At 33.1% G+C, this 967-nt stretch overlaps 1 protein-coding gene across 7 annotated transcripts in view; it reads left to right on the plus strand.

The window, feature by feature from the left end:
• Nucleotides 1-967, plus strand: part of Col8a1 (collagen type VIII alpha 1 chain) — a 160627-nt gene that overhangs the window by 92747 nt on the left and 66913 nt on the right. The gene's annotated exons all lie outside the window — the stretch shown is intronic.

Here is a 967-nt window from a genome sequence, read left to right on the forward strand (position 1 = left end):
ATCTTATGTTGGGTTATACACATATTTTTTCATATATATATATGTGTGCATGTGTGTATAAAAGACAGGCAAGAAGTAACATAAAGTCAAGGTATTCTATTTCTTCAAGCAGTGAAGTGGGTAGCTGCTGGGTAGAAGACGTGGGTATGTAAGCAGGAGAATAGCATATTATTATTTACATTCTTCAAAGTGTATGTGCTATTTAAAGAGCAACAGTGGATAGAATAAAGCAAGAAAATGTAGTCAATTTATTTTGGTTTTGTTTTCAAAATTTCTAACTGTAGCCTGAGGTCTGGACTATACTAGCAGAGATATATGTAGGGAAGGCATGGCAGAATTTTGTAATAAATTTGGGAAGTGGTATGGATTTGAAGATGGAGCTAAGACAGTGCCTTAGATTGTCAGGAAAGAGATAAAGTTGTTCAGAAACTATTATATTTATAATTATAAAATAACTCCATTATGCATTTTTATTCATAAATACATAAATTCATTTACCACCACACTCAATGAAATCGGTATGTAAAAACCCATATTTCTTACATAAAAACTAGAAAGTCTCATGACTTTCATGAAATGTAGTAAATAAAATTTTCAAATATCCAGCAAAGTAAGTGGCAAGGTCAGAACTACCTCAATCTATACGCACTTTAAAGCCCTAGATTTTTTTTCCCCTAGTCAAGATTAGCAAATAAAATGTCTTGAAATTTTAATTTTAAATGATATTATACTCACAAATATAGAATAATTTACCTAATTTCATTATAGAATTGTAATATAAATTGGAAATTGTAAACAATTAAAAATAAATTTTAAACATTTATTTTGTTTCTATAATATTGTTCCCCAAAATATTTCTTGTATTGAGACCCAGTCCTAGCCCAGGTCCGATGAGTGTGCGGAGAGCTCCCTGCTACCCTGCGCCGGCGGGACCAGTCCCAGCCCAGGCACAGAGTGGGCCGGACCC

This window comes from Octodon degus, unplaced genomic scaffold (assembly GCF_000260255.1).
Source record: "Octodon degus isolate 3935 unplaced genomic scaffold, OctDeg1.0 scaffold00081, whole genome shotgun sequence".
NCBI classification, from domain to species: Eukaryota; Metazoa; Chordata; class Mammalia; order Rodentia; family Octodontidae; genus Octodon; species Octodon degus.